At 40.2% G+C, this 18,032-nt stretch overlaps 1 protein-coding gene across 2 annotated transcripts in view; it reads right to left on the bottom strand.

Moving 5' to 3' along the window:
- Positions 1 to 18,032, bottom strand: part of LOC122401743 (receptor-type guanylate cyclase gcy-4-like) — a 34,344-nt gene that overhangs the window by 11,505 nt on the left and 4,807 nt on the right. The window contains exon 1 of one of the 2 annotated variants that reach the window (XM_043404079.1): positions 9,763 to 10,692. The exons of the other annotated variant lie outside the window; for it this stretch is intronic. The gene's annotated coding sequence lies outside the window, so the exon portion shown is untranslated. Of the gene's footprint in view, positions 1 to 9,762; positions 10,693 to 18,032 lie in introns of those variants that run through there. 2 annotated transcript variants of the gene reach the window in all.

Below are 18,032 nucleotides of genomic sequence, written 5' to 3'. Positions count from 1 at the left end.
GAATACGCGTCAACCCTTAAACGACCATGCGCTTTTTATCCGCGTAACGTACCCAATGATTATAACGAACCCCAAAGGAGAAACTCAAGGGTTGGTAGGCTTTTTCGCATATATTAACATTAACACACTTATTAAATGCGCAAACCTCCAGAACTGTTGTTTCGTGGGGTGGTCCTATCATTATGAGACGTGCCTTAAAATGCGTGGGATCCTTAATTGATCCCGGAGGTCTGGGTCAGGCTAAATTATTTGACTTCAATGAACTCACGACAACTTAAAAAATCATGATCACGTCATAGGATCGAAGAGACTAAAATGGAGGAGCACCCAAAATGGTACGTGTTACTTCGCCTTAAGTGATCGAGCTCTTAACGGAACAAGGGTTATTTCAAAAGGTGATTTAACTCCACGAGTCAATGACACGTCTCTCGAACCGATCGAGTACTCCGAATATTCGATGACCGTGTCGAGCAACGTACTTGACAGCGATACCGCAATTTATCGGAACTAGCGCAGATATTTTCATCGATGTTGCGTCATACCGTGGCCCATCAAGAAGGAACGAACGAAGAATACCGTCAGCATCGACTCGGAGTTTCGAAGTGGGCGACAAATGACGCAGACGATCTCCAATTGTATAGCAATGTTGTAGCAATTTATTACCTTCGCGGAATAAAACCGTCTCGGGCTACGAGCCGTTTCGTCGTCGATGAATAAAACATTATGGGAGGCAGTTTGACCGGTGAAAATAATTCGATTAACCTTTATCGTGAACCAGAGCTCGCCACTTAAATTATTTTACCCTTCTGTACGACTCACGCCCGCGAAGAAAAGGGAACTATTAAAACAATTCTTATAGGCGACTCCTTCTGTTGCTCGCTTATCTGCCACGGTTCGCGTAATTCCAAATGTAAACACGTTTGCTCTAGATTTTCCATTGAGACCGATAGACTTATGCAAACAACATGCAAACGCTCGGGACTTCAATTTCGCACCTGAGTTTCTTTTTATGCAAAACTGTTGAGAATAAAGCATTGCATCCGTATATTTTTAATGGAAATTTGTGTCCAGTAGTGCGGTCCCATCCCTTACTAAGGTCAGTGCTACCTGAGGAAGACAATCATTTATGGCGCCCGCTGAGCGTCTCGGCTTTTTCCGAGCCTCAAGTTCAGTTAGCAGAAAACCATTAAACTGTGAATAGTATTTCCGCTTGTAAAGCTATTATACCTTAATTAAATATATCTTGGATCGAAACTCTGTTGTATTTATTTTACAAATACACCTCGAATCGAATGGGACTTAGTGAGAGGAAATAATGGCGACGTCTCGATCTAATTTGATGCGAGACACGAGTTGAATTCTTTTGTTTACGTTTGATATTTAATGATGCACGAATACTTAAGTCAGGGCAAATTCAAGGTGTGGTAAGAATCTTGTAAAATTTCAAGAATGTCCGGATTGCGGAAACGTGTAGTTAAACGTGTAAAGAAACAAGGCGATTGCATAGCATCGTAACATTTATATGTTCGATAAATGATAGTTTAGATAAAAAAAAATAATTCCAAGGTCACGCGTGGTACAAGCAGCCGTATGACGAAGTTTCAGTTGTAAGGTATAATTATAGAAACAGGTTTGCGCGTGCGGGTCATTGTAAAGCATTCTGACGTATTGGGTACAATGTCATTCTCGATGTAACAAATCGCCAGATTGCTAAAGGCTTGTTGATCTTTATGCGTGCCGCGTAAAAAATGATCGAAAGCGTTGGAGAAACGATTTATTTAGTATACGTTGATACGTTAGGTTGGTAACCATAACCTAACCTAAAATTGGTTAGCATAAATACAGAGGTAAAAATAGTTTTATAACGAAACTTTTATAACGAAAGTTGTCAGGAAATTTCGACCGTAACCGCTGGATAAATTTAAATAAATCTTCTTATATGCTAATAAGCATCGATGAATTTTCAATGGATTTTCATAAATATTGACAGATATTGATAAATATTAATAAATGTTATTAAATAGTAATGAGTGTGATGAATATTGATAGTTATCTTTTATTCAACAGTAATTATTATTAATAAATATTTGTTCATTAAAAGTAAATGTAGCAATGCGTTCTGTACAAATATGAAGACATTGAAAACGTGTTTAACAGTTATAATGAAAGATATAGCTTTTCAGGAGCATTCGTCGGAGGGTTAGTATCGACATTTTAAAGACTTACACAAGAAAAAGCTGCGCGTTCGCGATAGTAACGTTGTAACAATAAGAAGAAAGCAATCTGTCGTTGAATCGCGTGGCTCGAGGTCGCGTTTCTATTTCTAGTTTTACGACAAAAACACATCCGAAAGGAAGGGAAAACATTCTGATGCCATTGGTTGTGCAAAGACGTTAGCAAATAGATAAATGCGTTCATTAAGATTAGCGATAATATGCGCAGGTTGGTTAAATGAAAACGAAAGGAAGGAAAAAGACAGAGCACCGAGCCTACTGAACGTCCACGTCTTACGAAGTAAAACGCACTATGCAACGTCAGGCTTAGGCACTTGCTTGTGACCGCCATCGAAACGATGCTGAAATTCCATCGATTGTAAAAATTACTAATTCTTTTATTACAGGTCAGTAAATTAAAATTCAAGACATAATCTGTTTTTTTTTTTTTAGCATAGGCATTAAGAACATTCCTGTTCACGACGTATATGACCGATAGTTTATTTATACATGGTCGTAATTCTTCTTAAATTCTTTTGCTACCTATTACTTTTCCTCCTCGCGACAGGAGGCGTAATAATATTTTCTGCCCGTGGTTGTAAATGGAGCAAACGCGATTCCGACGCCAGGTGTCTTGTTCTTTTGCGCGCCGTGGAAATAAAGATAAACGTGTGTTTTGCAACGTCGGGATCCCGTGTTCGAAAAACAACTCCGCGAAAATGGCAAAACTTTCGGTTGTACGCGTCATAACGGCTGCATTTTAAGAACGGAGTATGCGTTCCGAGAAGCATGCTGCAGGTTGCCCTTACGAGATTACTGAGAAACGCGAACTAAAAAACTGTTACGACGCAATAAATCAGAGCCGCGAGAGGTTTACGGTTCGCACGCGAAATTCCACGCTTGTGGCTCGAGGCAAGAAGCGAAACTCAAGTGGAAACGCGCTGGCAATGCCATTGGCCTTCTGTTTTTCAATGAGCGGCCAACCAACGCGATCGCTTGGCCTTCCTGCGTCGCTGATAGCGTGGAAAACACGAGCACCTGAGCGCGAGCGTGGTCGAGTGACCTACATAGAACAAACTAGAACATTTATTCGATAGACCGAAATTACTTAAATATTCGGCTATTTCGTTTAAATTCGATCGCTGCTATTAAAATACCGGTAGAAGATAACAAGGAAAAAATAATGGTATTTATATAAAGTTATTTTGTAATCGGACCTAATCCAAACCTACTAAATAAACGACGACCCTGAACCGGGCGGAGTCATTATTTTTGACTCCGGAATATTCATTACCCGTCCCCTTTAACATACACTTCAAGGCCATTGATATCGACGAGGTTGTTAATAATGTGCATATTTACCATTCTTCCAAATATAAAAATGTGTTTCGTTTTTAATCTCGAGTGACCTTAATCTTCATTCTGTTGTACGAACATTAATGAATTAATCTTTTGTTACCTAACTAAATGTCAACGGAACGTGCGAGTAAAATCTAAAGGAGAACCACCCTTGATATTTGGAGCCACTGGAGGCTGGATGATGTTCGAGCCCCCTCGTGGGTATCTATTATTTAACTACTTCGAGCAATTTTTCGAATATTCAAATATTAGGGTGGAGGCTAGTGAGCTTAATTATTTCGAGCAATTTTTTGAGTATTCAAATATTGAAAACTCATCGAAACTTAAGATTCTAGAAGTAGGATTCTGAAATGAAAATCGTTGAATATAACGATTTAATTGCACACTGCGTTCCGATCATTAGGCACACCTAGCGTTCGGGGTAGAATGGCGTTGGATCGAGATAAACGAAGCGAAAAACGTAGGTGTCACGGGACGGGAAACGATGGCGGAGAGGAGAAGAGGGTGGAACGTTAACGCAAAACAACATTCTTATCAATTGTTTTTCCCAACGGCACGGAAATGCAATACCTCTTGCGCGGCGTGTACGTTGCAGCCGATAACCGGCGATATCGACGACGAGCGGTGACGAAATTATTTCGATAATCGCGAGAGAACGCAGTTTGTGCAGTTCCCGCGAAAGGGGCTGGGCACTTTCGAGAATTTCTATGCTGCAGACCGTTTTTTTTTTTATCAAGGGTTTTAGCGTCGAAAACGTTCAGATTGCCGGGGTTCGTTCCGCTCTGTTTACCGAAGATACCGACTGAGGACACCATGGACACGATAATGGCAATCTCTTCCATGGGAACGAGCTCGTTTCAATTTAATCGGTAATCCAATTACGGCTTGCTCGACCGTTCCGGGGTGGTTTGCGTCACGGCAGGGGTTGCACGCTACCGGGACAGCCAATAAACGATCTCGTCGAGCATTCAAATACATTCGCGAAGAGCCTTTACGCGCCAATTTTAATGAAACTTTCGACCAATTTCACCCAGAAACGTTTAACATATTTTCGAAAAGGAAATCGGGGGATTCCCAAATTAATCCGGCCTTTTCTTCAGGTATTCGCGCTTATGCATATTTGAGCAGATTTATGTATCACGAAGACAACAACTGATTATGTATCAGAGGATGCATTTTTAAAACGTTATCTCGCATTCGAAGGCTACTATTTAAATTCAAATTTAATACCGTGACTTTCTCGCTAAACTCTTTCATATTCGAAAGCCGCACGTGCCGTGTTGTTGCACGAGTCCCGTTGTACGTTTTAAAATAGACGATTTGCATATCCTTATGTAACATTTATCAAAACAATGTCACCAGAAACTTTGGGTCTACCGCTGTAAACATCAAACTATTCAGGATTTTTACTATTCCAAATCGTACAACGAGACTCGTAAAATCGCGGCGCTCATGGCTTTCGAGTTTTGCAAGAAAGTTATCTGATACAGTATTAAGGGGCCTTTCTACCTTGTGGGATTAAAAAAATCGATATTTTTTTTATTGCATTTTCCTTTAGTATGTAGTCTCGAAAATATGTCTACCAAATATTAAATTGAAATTCGGAAAACTAACGAAGTTATAGCCTGTTGAAATGTACCGCCCGCAGGTATAACAATTAGACGTGAAACTTTAAAGCTGTTTTTCTCAAAACTACATTTTTCGGCACTGCGTGCGTGATAACTAAAAAACTATTCAAGATATCAACATCAAATTTATACAGTATCTTCAGAACTGGTCTCCCTATAGCATGAACTAGGATAATTGCGATATATGCAATACTTTTTCTTTTATTAACAAAAAAGCAACCAAATATATGAAAATATTCAGTATTTTTTCGTAAAATAGCTGCCATTTTGCCATTTTTTGTTTTTTTGAAAAGATCCTAGTTCATGCTATAACCACACTCATCTATATTAAGAATATCGTTGGTTTTAGGATTTCGAATAACTTGTTCGCAAGATATCACGTACGCAGTCGAGTGCCGTTCGTAAAAACTGTTGTTTGATGATCAACAAAAACAACGTAATCAATAGATATTATGCGTTGCAAAAATTCGTAAATATAGCTAAATATATAATAAATGTATCTACAAAATCCGGAATTAATCGCTCTTTAATAACCCGCAAAAAAAAATCACAAAGAAACACGTATTTTTCATGCCTACAAGATAGAATGGCCCCTTAACGTTGAATTTGAATATTAACCTTCATCCGCGAGATAAGATTTTACAAACGCGGCCGCTGATATACGGGACGGCTCTAAAAGCTGGGACAAACTATAGTTTCTAAAGATGCAACGAATTTGCGAAGAAAACACTTGCATTCTTCGCGCGCGACTTGAAACTATTATTACACCGCGGTTGGACGATGTTTGTTTGACGATCGATTGGGGAATGAAGTCAATGCACGGAATGCGGGTCGCCTCGATCGAGGAACAATGCATTAACTAGATAATAGCAAAGTTCCGCGGACCGTTAAAACGCATCGCGTTTTCGTGACGTAATTGGTACGAAAATGCTCGAGTGCATCGCAGGAGCGTACGAGCGGACTATTCATATATGCATGCAACGCGTATTATAGAGGTTACTTTCAATCGCATCGATAAACGTATACACGAAACGGCGCTCGACTGTTGTCACTCGTTCGCGAATTGACGTCACGATGACACTTGTTTGTCCCGGCGACCGTGTGTGCACTTAATCGATAGCGATAAACAACCGATCGCTCTGAAAATAACCGCAACGATTTCTCAATGGAGAAAGAAACGGACGAGCGTTTCGATAAATTTCTTCTCGCGCGTCTGTGTTTTCGAAAGTGGGGGCGCGAACCCCGATGTGGGCGGCGTCTTCCGATCCAAGGGGAGCGTTAAAGATAATATTTAACATGGAAAAATGCGAACAACACGAACGTCTCTTTCTATTGATCGTAAAAAGACCGAAGATAAGAACGGTGTCGGGTGAATATTTCGCAGACCCCTGGGACTTTGTAGAATACAGCTCTACGATCATTTGCAATTACAAAACGGCGTAGAAACGTTACGTAGAAATTCAATATAAAAGTTCGTTCCGAAACGAGCACACGAACCATCCCTTTGTGGGTCGAATTGACCTAGGGCCCATCATTGGGGTAGGTATTACAGTTCGTAGACCGAGGGTTAATCCCCGAATGCCCAACAGCTGTTGGAGAACATCTGGCCGAGAGGGTTCTGTCGAGGCTGTCAGCTAGAAATTCGTCAAGATGTACTATTGATCCCGTGCAAAATATTCCCAGAAGTTGTTTTAAAATTGTGGTATTTTTAGACCCCATCAAGGTGGTCTATCCCCTCGACAGAGTTGCTATCCTTGTATGTACTTTAATCGTGGAAAACGAACGTTTACGAAAAAACGAAGCTTGAAGTTCGATTCTTTCCGTAGTGACGCGTATTTGCATCTTAAAAAGTGTGTTTCTTCTGTCTTGCGCAGCAAGGCTCGCGAGGTTTTATGAACGAACCCAGCTATTTGACGTCGATCGACTCGACCCAGAGAAAGCTCCGAGAGTCTCGACGCACGCGCGAGTTTGCTCAGTCACTTTTCGACCAAACCAGACGAGACAATGTCAATAATCTCGGATTTCCGCGGCTGTTGACTCTACCCTTTGCGAAAACACGACACCGGGAGTGTCCAAGGTTAAGGCTAAGGAGGACACAAGGTGATTGCGCGCAGCTTGATCCCCGGGTCGGGCAGCACAACATGCACGCTAGTTCAAAAGTTCAAAACACGTGGCTTGACTAAAAAAAATATGACACGTGTCATCGAGAGAGTCCTTCGAATCTAATGCAATAACAGAATACTCTCGCTTACAAGTAGGCCAGCAACTTCAGAATTCATGGCTGAACGTTTGTTAGAGACAACCTCGTGTCAACTTCAACTTCAATCTATTTTACGATGAAATTCTCTATAAAAAAAATTGCCACTAAAATAACTTTTTAAACCCTCCTTGGATAACCGCCTCGTTTAAACGTAGTGTCAAAGCCTTTATTTTGTTACACTGTTTCTTAATGTCATCACTTTGCCATTAATCTTCTTTATTTATTATTGATTACTATTGCGTACTATTTCGTTATCTGTGATTCCCAGTCACTCATTCTGTGAATGGTTCTTCACCATTGGGAGAGCTTAGCTTCTAGTTTTAGTGTTGCATTCTACGAACTTATAGAAATTTGTATTTCACGTTGTTACGGATTCACCTCTCTACATCGTATTGAGACAGTTATGAGTTTCTGATAGCAGGTGCGGAACTTGATAAAACCAGATTCGATCAAATAAAAAGTGGAAAACCCGATGGAACACAATTGTGTAATCACATGTATACAGGAATTTTTATAATTTTAGACATCACACTGATAACATAGATAAGGGTGACGTAAGTTTTTACATAATATTATACATAACTCGATTTTAATTAATTAAGGAAACTCTTTATAGAATTTCCCTCTATCGCCGTAACGCGTGTTTATTTATAATTTAGATCTAAAAATACAACTATCCTTATAAAAGGAACCAATTAATATACATCAACCATGTCGTTGAATATTTTCCCAATGTAAATCGCGTTTAAACGTGCGCACCGATCTAAAAAGTTGTTTTCGCACGCGAAACCGAAGCAACAAACGGCAATAAAAGTCATCGTAAGAGAAAGAGGCGGAACATACCTTTTTTTTAATGTATGGAAAGATGTGTCACACATGATCCGACACTGGTTTATAATTCATACTTCATTTGTTTATACGAACATGAGACTTTCTCACGAGAATCGGTGCGTCACACGTACGTAACGCGCGAAAACGAAAGTTTTAAATAAATTTCACGCGGGGAATCAACAAAATTCCATTCGATCGTCGTGGATGCATTTACGCGGTTTCCTTTAAATATTTTAAACTACCGCAAACAGGTTCAAAGAATGTTACTTTTCGTTCATAGATTGAAAAAAAGTTCGCCGACACTTGCGCCAAACGTCCGAATGGAGTCTACTTTGTTCTGTGAATCGGCCTACGTAATTGTTCATCGACTTTTCCGCGCACATGAGTTTCTGTTTTTACAATTGGCATCGTACGATGTTTGAATACAACTTAACGCTTCTCGAACGAACGACGTATTTACGACAGCGTGCTTTTACCGGCGCATGTCGTCGGTATATGTCTAGACTTTAGTTTTACGACGTTTTAATAAAAAAACCAATCGAACGTGTGTACGGTCGAGGAGTGAAAAAAAAAAGTCGAAGGACACTGCTGATTTCACGCGTGGCTCGCAAATTGCATATTTGGTAGTTCCGACCGAATTTCCGCCGATAAAAATAGATTAAACATTTAGAGCATGCTTGGTACTATATGCATATGCATTAAGTGAAAAACAAAAGGCTAGAAAGCTATTTGCGTACGTCGTAGTTATGACTAGTTTCAACGGTCACGTGTTTGCCTATGCGACGATGTTAGCATCACAGAGATCATCTACATTTTATGCGCGAATATTTCGCTACTCGCCCTTTCATCGTGCCACCCTTCATCTCGAACCAGTGATATAATAAAAGGACTGTTCTGTTTACTACTCGTGCCTGTTTCTGTGTTTTAGTAAATAACTGTACATTCTTTTATCAATTATGGTGAGATGACGTATCTATTTTTCTGAAACCATATCGCGATAAACAAGTCCCATTTTGACCTTGTACGTCACTGCATGTCCTTTATCATGCGATAGCTGTTTGCAACCGAATACGTTGCAAAATACGTCGGTACGCTTATGTTTGCGTTCAACGTATTGATCTGCGTCCACCCACACTGTAGATAAGACGAATACAACCTAGATAGAAACAACGTTTCGCACGTTTTGCGCCCTTATTTTGTTCCTTTCGTATGTATACCTCCAACAAATAATACTGTGATCATACAATTACCCTAATTTTATTCCTGATATCTCTTTATTCAATTCGTTTCGTGTATGTTGTTATGATATTCAATTACAAGAACTCCTATCGTACGTCAGTCAACTATTAAAACTCTGCTCTAATCAGTTAGATTAGGTTGCATCGTCAGGGTTACGAGGAAACTGCGAACGCGATATCGTTTTTATTTTGGAATGCTATCGTTGTACTTTGAAACAACGTTAAATCGGTACCTGTAACTTTAAACTTTGCTCCCCCGATGATTTTACCGATGGAATTTCAACCTCGATTTCGACACGCGAGGTGTGCGTCCGCGGTAATGAAGTCAAGGTCCTTCGAATAACTGCAACTTATTCCACAGAATTCTGACGACGATCGAGTCGCTCTGTCCTATAAACAAGTTTCATATTCATGGTGACGTCACGTAGTTCCCTACGCGGCGACTAATGTGCATCTTGCGTACGTCGTTTCTCGGTTTCCCACACAGTTGCCAGGAATTCGGTAAAGACGCGGAGTCGAACCACGACGGACCAACTAGGTACGCCGTCCGTGCCCCGCCATATACGAAAATTCGTGCTTCCTGTTCGCCACGCGTCGCCGTTACACAAGATCGCGACGCGCGATGCGTAGTTGGAGGGATATTTCCGATCGTTCGCGAAAAATATCCTTGAGTTCCTCCAACGCGTCGCGCCGCTAATTTCAAGCGTGTAAATATAATTAGAAACATTATTGCGAAGTTGCTCGATGCCGATTCGCGCGGACTACCTTATTCTAAACTTGTCCGCGTCGTACGCAATTTCTCCGTGCGTCGTAGACTGTTCGACCAAGTCCCAATTTCGGCAAACGAAAATCGTCAATTACGTTCAAACGATTTTTTATTTTGAACATCGAAGTGTGAGTTTTTTTACAACTGAGTATAGAGAGTGTTCGGTCAGTCTTGGACAACATTTTAATGGGGGATTCTAGAGGCAAAAATAAGATGAAAATCAAGAATACCAATTTGTTGATGGAGGCTTTGTTAAGAAGCTGTTAACGTTTAATGTTCCGCCTGTGCGGAATTTTTTTCTCGAAAATGCGCAGAATTTCGGGGGTATGTCCGTTCACCAAAAATGATTGTAATTGACCCCCCTAGATAAAAACAATTTTTTTAGAACGATTTGAAATTTTTTAATTTTGTCGAAAGTTTCACATCTGCTCGAATTTTTTCTCGAAAGTACGTAGGAATTCGGAGATATGTCTATTCACCAAAAATGATTGTAATTGAGCCCCCTAGATGAAAATAATTTTTTTGGAACGATTTGAAATTTTTTAATTTTGTCGAATTTGCCTACCTACTCGAATTTTTTTCTCGAAAGTGCGTAGGAATTCGGGGATATGTCTATTCACCAAAAATAATTGTAATTGACCGCCCTAGATAAAAACAATTTTTTTAGAACGATTTGAAATTTTTTAATTTTGTCGAAAGTTTCACATCTACTCAAATTTTTTTCTCGAAAGTGCGTAAGAATTCGGGGGTATGTCTATTCACCAGAAATGATTGTAATTGCCTCCCCCAGATGAAAATAATTTTTTCATAATGATTTGAAATTTTGTAATAACTTTCTAACGATGCCTCAATCAAGAAATTAATATTCTTGATTTTCGTCCTATTTTAGCCTCTAGAATCTCTCATTAAAATTTTTCCCAGGGGTGGCCGAACACCCTGTATATGAAGTACAACGAGACTAAAAAAAATATGACTACCATACTGTCAAACAGCGAATATTTCTTGTCACACAATGTATTCTTTCTGCAATGTATTACTCTGTTCAAATGTGTTTCAAATTCTATTGACACATGTTTTCATACACCTGTCTCGCTCCTCAAAATGTTTCTCATTCGCGACAGAAAATAAGTGTATGAACCTTTACAATCCACTGGTAGTACTTTCAAGCAAATGTATTGGAAACTATAAAAAAGTAAATTCTCATTGCTGGATGTTATTCTCTATTCCGTGTGCGTGTCTTATCGTTCTTGGCACTAGCCGTGTGCAAAGAAGAACAATAACGAGGATAATTCCTGATTATAATATGACTAATATTAAAGGAATTTCTGCATTAAAGCACTATCAATGGGTTAATATTTTCCTGATGAAAATTAATCCAACCACGACCTTACGCAAACTGTTTTCACTTATACGTGGTTCAAAGGTTCCCAAACATGATTTGAACAAATTATGCAGTGAATCGTCTATAAGTGTCGCAAAAATCTGTTCCGTATCTGTCTCCTAGTAATCCTCATCGTTCAAACTAATGACTTCGAACGAGCCTCGACATTATTTCCGAACATAGTTCGAGCCGGGAGAGTTCAAATTTCAGTTCCACTCATTTATAAGTGTCGCAGCCCCGAACCTCGCTGCGACACTTACAGATGATTCTCTGCAAATAACCCGAATCTGGTCAAAATTTGAACTAAACCATATCGAGCAAAGTGAAATTCGGTAAACTAGGTTTTAATATCCAACCTGAATTATTTCGAAGACGAAAATGTAACATAGGAGACAGGTGTACGAAGATGACGAAGAATAGAATTAACGAGTCGAAAGGAACGATTTCGCGTCTTTGTTAATAATTCCTTTCCGTCGCGACGGTACATGGAGTGTTAAATAAAAGAAAATTGCAAAAAGTTATATTGATTATTCGTTCCATCGTAGCCCGAGAGTAGATTACGCGTGCGCCTGGCGAACTGGCCGATCGCGGGGTGTCAAGGCCAGAGCACGCTATACATTTGCCGCGATGCAGGTGGGTGGATGTCAACGACCTGCATTGTACATGCGTCCTGCGGCACATGGAATGGCGTCGGACATCGCGCGTTTCGTTGGGCCGTGTCGACGTCGTCGGGTCGACGCGCGTGTCAGCTTGCGCGCACAAGCGAGATCTCGGTCGATCGAAGAGCAGTAACCACGTCGAGAACGAGGTAAACGTCCGTTCCACGCTACGTGCACGATTATGGCGTGAACCACGCTCGAAAATGTCTGACGCAATCCAGCGGAGAGAAATATTTGGCACGCGACGCGGGAACCTCTGCGAGCTGCGCGGCATCGACGCGACGCGGACGTAACGGGACAACACACCCAGAGACAACAACAGATGCAGCATAAAGGACATTATTTGCGTTGGAAATTCAGAGAAACGTAGATGGTACCATTAAATTGTCGGGAACCCGCGAGAAAAAATAAAATTCGACTGCGTGTGCAGTAGGTAGGGTGATTCGAACTGACACTGGGCGACAGGATCAGAGGGGTACATTTTTATCAGTTCCAAGGCATTCTTTTCACAAGTGTATCCCACGTTGTTGAGTTTGAAAGTAGATATCTACGCGTATCGTACATATTGAAGCTTACGCGCACGACACAATGCCTTGGATGACAGAGAAGAAACAGTAGACAGTGTCCTGACACTGGTGTAGAAGTTGTATATCTTAGAAAATGTTCCGTTCGAAGGAGGACGAGTGCAACGACCTGCGATTCGACTCGCACGAGGGAACGAAAGTTCACGGTCAGTGATAATCGCTAAACTCGATGGAATGGTTCCTCTTGTTGACGTGAAACTCTACGTTTCTTCGTAGGGTCAGTATCTTTAATAACTTAGTTATCCAGTATTTAACTGCCCTCTATTATTCTTTTCGCAATGAAAACAAGAGTCGATAAGAATGAGCGTCCATGTTTCTCGCAGTGTTAGGCAAAATAGCTTTTTCTTTGTACGATAGAATGTTTTTTTTTTAAATTGTTTTTGTAGAGGATGGAGATGAAATAAAAATAAAATATTCATCGACACGTCCGCTACCACTGATTCTCGTCAGAGAACGACGTCGCACATGCATAACAGCGATTACTTTATATTTTACGCCCGTATAAACAAATAAAAGTATGAACTGTAGACCCGCGTTACATAAATATGACATATTTAAAATATTCAGCTAGCCTGTTTAATACATTTTATCTGCACATAGATAAAAGTATGGACTACGTTAACAAATATTTTTTAAAAAACTGGAGTCAGTCAATATTGATAAAACTAAATTGCAAAATTATGTAAATATCGAGCAAAAGTTTCCTGTAAAGTGTGAGGAATAAGTTTCTTAAATTTCATTTTTTTAGAAGGGGGAATTGATTTCGATAATCTTGAAGTACTCTAAACTTTATTTCGGCGGTAACGTCATAAAATAGTCACTTTCAGCAAGGTAAGGGACGCAATTGAATACCGGTATTGTGTGTAGTATCTATAAAATTCATTCCATTAGAGTGCACTGCTTCTGCCTAGGTCATTTTCGAATCAAGGAGTCATTGTTTCGCTATAGTCTCGTTTCAACGCGATTCGTCACAATCGACCGCAAAGCTAAACGCCACGCACAACGTTAATTATCGTCGTGCGAAAGAAAAAAGCCACGGTCACGGTAATTTAACGATCATCGTCTTGTGGCCAGTGGCGTCGAGTTAACGAACGATTCCGACGACCGTCCAATCTATAGTAACGACGCGTGGCTGTATAAAAAGTGCATATTTCTTCGACGTCGTCGTCGTAATCAGCCAGCAAAAACGTGAGCGTCGTCCCTGACACGCGAGTCCCTCGTCAAAAAGTAGCGTCGCGCTCGCTGTATACTACTAACTCGCTTCATGCAATCAGATCGAATCGCTATCGTTAAAGGAAAGTGGTAGAAATTGTTTGGTAACAAAAATTGTTTACAGGATATATTTCCACAAATCTCAAAAGAAATCCAAAACGATTGGTAAAATGTTACAAACAAAGTTGCAGTTTCATTTTTATAGATTGCGATGAGTTTAGTAACCACATTGACCTCCGTTCACTGACTGTTGTTCATGATGCAAACTACTACCGGATGACAACAAGATCCGTGGATTCTCTCATGCTCTAATCTAATCAGAGGGACGAATACTCGTTGCTTGGCGCGTGCGACAACGTCGACTTTATCGCATAGTTAGGTCATTCCGTGAAAAATCGGATTCTCTCTTAAGTAACAGTTTGGACTTGGCTGATATTTCGACACATTGCCGGATTTTTCGATGTTTAAACATGTTTCGGAGCATTTCCCAAAACTTTTAACATCGGTTGATTTTACTCTCGTTACGAGCGTTTCGAAATACGTAGGATCTTGCTTTACGCGCTGGATCGTTTGAAAAACGAGTCTCGAAAAAAATGAAATCCCCTTTACGTTCAAAATTCTTGAACTAAGAAAAGAATCCTACTTTATAGTCGAGCCTTGTACCTCGAATATGTTGGAGACCCGAGCAGTCTTGCATTTTGGAATTTCTGCAAATTCTATTATTTTGGACAATTTTAATATGTATGTATTACTGTTTTCTGTTTTGTATGAATGCAAAATATTCATACACCGTTCTATCGTTACTTATGATGGTAGAATATGTCTACATTGATTATAAATGTGTTTTATTTATACAAGTGGTGTACCTCGTGGGGAACAACGAGTAACGCCTGGTCCCCACTGGAGTGTCAACAGTTACTATTAAAAGTAAAATTCTTCAGTGAACACCATCGAGAATAAGGGGGGTTCTTCTACGTGAACCAAACTCGAGCACAATTTTATTCGAACAGCGAATTACATATGGAAATTAACATTAGTATAGAAAATTCGATCGAACAATCTAGTTCACGTTTGCTCGTTATAATTGAAATTATTAGTAAAGAAAATTAACATAAAATAAAAGTTCATTTCATCGTATTTTTTTAACAGATGCTGTTTTGCAAGTAAACGTCATATTTTGCTCGATGATATTCCGTTCTTCACGGTTCGGTACCATTGCATCAGACTGTTTGCTTGTTTAATGAACACTACCAACTTTAAAATCTGATCTCGAGGATTCTTCCCAGGAAGCGGATTAGCAGTTTAGGAAAAATGACATGCAAGTTCTTGGTTTGTTTACCAGCCTAGATAAACGCAACAGACTGTATCGGCCACGACGCAATCACGATTCAGCATTAATCACGCTCAGTCATGAGTTTTGAACAGGCATTCTGCGGTCTGGGAGGCTCGAAAGACTGTCGTGGAAAAGATATAACTTTATGTAAGCTTAAATACTTTTCAACTGAGTGACAAAAAAAACGCAATCAAATATCGAGAATCCCATTTTTATAAATTATAAATAGAAATAAAAATGTCAAAGTTCCAACGATTCTATTTAAGGACTGATCTAGACTCAATTTTCCTCCTATAAAATACAATAGTTAATAGTGCCGTCTTCAAAAGTCTACTTTCACGCCAGATTCGCGTTTTATGTTTGTACAGCTTAAGCGGCCGATGATCCTAGGCGAAAGAGATAAGATTTCGATAAGATCCAATTCCATTTTCGCGACGAAAATGAAATCTTTTTATTTGCGAATAATTCTTCGCGACAGTATTATAAATGGATTAATGAAGTTTGCCCGGTAAAAATAAATTCAAACACGTCGTCGTTGTGAAATAATAATTGTCGCTTGGAATCAGAAACAGACGACCTTGACATATCTAGTTGTCTTACAAATGGTATTCAAATTCTTAACAAGGCTGTACTCGTGTAACTACCTATGGCTCGTGAAGCTAGTGCGTATTCATGGAAAGTGGGCCGACAAAACTCGACGAACATACTTAACAACGCCATTATTACAGTTTGACGAAATCAGAGCATCCACTGGGTCGTTCGAAACACATAAACTAGATTCCCAAAACAATTTCGGACTAGAGAAAGCGTGTGATATAGACTCAGCACTTACGTAACTAGGATTACGTAAAACAAAAATAGCTAACTACGAGATATGTCTAAGAAGTAACAAATGCCCTAAAAAATATTTACTACAAATAAAAATGTTCTTCCACGTCGATCTCGGGATTGTAAAGACGCAAGAAAATTTTTAAGTTCAACGATGGCGGGGGATTAAAAAAATAGTTCCATTAATCAGCGTCGTCGTAATCGTAGAATGAGTCAGTGAACACCGCGATCACGGCCGCTGGTAACTCACTCGAGAATGGCCATCATCTCATGCACGCCGATCACCAGAATACCAGCGGTCCTTCCACTGCCGATTATCATACAATAAACCGTTATCCAGTATCATAGATGAAGAGGACGATGGAGAAAATTTTGGGGGTGATACGTTCGATCCATCAAAGTGAAAAGAGAGTTTCGTTTGGTTTCGTTGAAAGCAACGTTGAGGATATAATCCCGAAAATACTGTGTATACATTTTCAGTCTGCGTTAGTTCGGTTTTTTAAATCGTCAACGGTTATTCGAGCCGAAGAGACATAAACTCATAACAGCCTAACGTTAGTATTCTGCTTCATTAGAATCGATAGCAAATAGTAATCGGATAAAGCTAATTAGTAATGACTTTCAATTTGAAAACGTCTTGAATCGTAAGTAACTAGCACCAGATATTAAAATTAATTCACATAAATGCATGGACGACGATATGCAAACGAATGGACAAGGTTACATCTCATTAATACTATCGTGTGAATATTGAATAAGCAACTTTATAATTATGACGCGAAATTTATTTCAAAGGCATTCTTACCTCGCGAGCTATGCACGAATAGGTCGTAGGTTATGCGTGGCCAGTGATCCACGGTTCGTCGACTTACGATTTAGACTTTTGCGCCACGAAGAACGAGATAGCTACAGTATTCCCCGCTTATACGCCGCCAGTTCTTCCCCACTTAGGGGGAATACGAACTCTCCCCGCCATTGTTATTGTTTACACGCGGGATCAGTGACCCCAAGGTTGCGCGATAAGATACGCACGTGCAATCGAATTTTATCCGCAGATGTAAATTAATATTGTTATTCTATCTTCGTGAATATGTCAATGGATTTACGATGTTTTCCTGATAAAGATGACTCAAACGCGATATGCTTTCATTGTATTTCGTCGTATTGTATTATTTACGAAGATTATTTGTTAACAGTCGTTCCCCCTTTCCTTGTTTCTTTTACATCTCGAGAAGCTGTCGTCCGCGATTCCGCTCGATTCGTAAAATAAAACTAACTTGTCCGCGCGATGCGATCTGACTTCGCCAACGTGTACAAATTTTAATAACAAATTCTTTGGAAAATCCGCCGTGACGCGACGACAATTCAACGGAACTTCGCGTCAGATAAAGCGACCGATTTCCTCGGTGAACGGAATCTCGAAGCGCGGCTACTCGAAGGCGGGAAAACGCTTTTGCATGCCTTCCAGTCAACAGGTGCTGAGTCACCGGGGCAACCTAGATCCGATTTTATCTTCGCTGCGAAACGAAACCACCGAACACGACTTCCTATGCTGGGAAAACCGAGCACGAACGATTCGGCTGCAGGAAACTATCCATCGCGCTCTGAGATACGACCATTTCCCAATTTCGGAGCGTCGAGGACTTCGACCGTCCTGGAAATTGCTTTGTTACGAGACACCGACACAGAGGGTGGGCTTCCTGGCGCGCATACATTGGCGAACACAAGAGAAAGGCACGG

Source organism: Colletes gigas, unplaced genomic scaffold, assembly GCF_013123115.1.
Source record: "Colletes gigas isolate AHSC1104 unplaced genomic scaffold, ASM1312311v1 Colletes_gigas_Sc00027, whole genome shotgun sequence".
Classification (NCBI taxonomy): Eukaryota; Metazoa; Arthropoda; class Insecta; order Hymenoptera; family Colletidae; genus Colletes; species Colletes gigas.
This window is presented reverse-complemented; position numbering and strand designations above follow the sequence as displayed.